We start from the raw sequence: 528 nt of genomic DNA, 5'->3' as shown, positions 1-528 counted from the left end.
TTCACTGCATAGCAATTTCCCCAAGGGTCGACAACGCACAGCGGCCAAAGAGGCTTAGTATCGGTAAAGCGTTACATAGCATAACACTAAAATATATGTACATCACAACAAGCTCCCATGGAATATAAATGCAAATACCTTTATCGGTGTTAACAATTCTGCATTGAGCCACGGAAATGCAGCAGAAAAGATACAGTTTTCGGAGATGGCAAGCAGAGTAGAATTAGAAAGATAGAGCCGAAATGAAAAAGAGAATGATGTGGGGATCGATTTAAAGAAAGAGAAAGCAAAGGAGAGAAATATAAATGTAAGATAGAAGCAAAAGACTAGGGAGAGGATGGGAACAAGAAACAGAAAACGAGAAAATGTTAATGCAAAACAATGTTGCAATCCTGCTTCGATGATTAATATTTTACTACTGTTATTTTTTGTTTTGCTTAGACCACACAAATCTGACTCATATATAATTGAAGCGCAGTTCATTTCCATTCATAGTTTTGTTCTACATTGGTCACAAAAGAGGAGAAT

This window comes from Penaeus monodon, chromosome 15, assembly GCF_015228065.2.
Source record: "Penaeus monodon isolate SGIC_2016 chromosome 15, NSTDA_Pmon_1, whole genome shotgun sequence".
Taxonomy (NCBI): Eukaryota; Metazoa; Arthropoda; class Malacostraca; order Decapoda; family Penaeidae; genus Penaeus; species Penaeus monodon.
The sequence above is the reverse complement of the archived record's forward strand: the minus strand, read 5'-3'. Positions refer to the sequence as shown.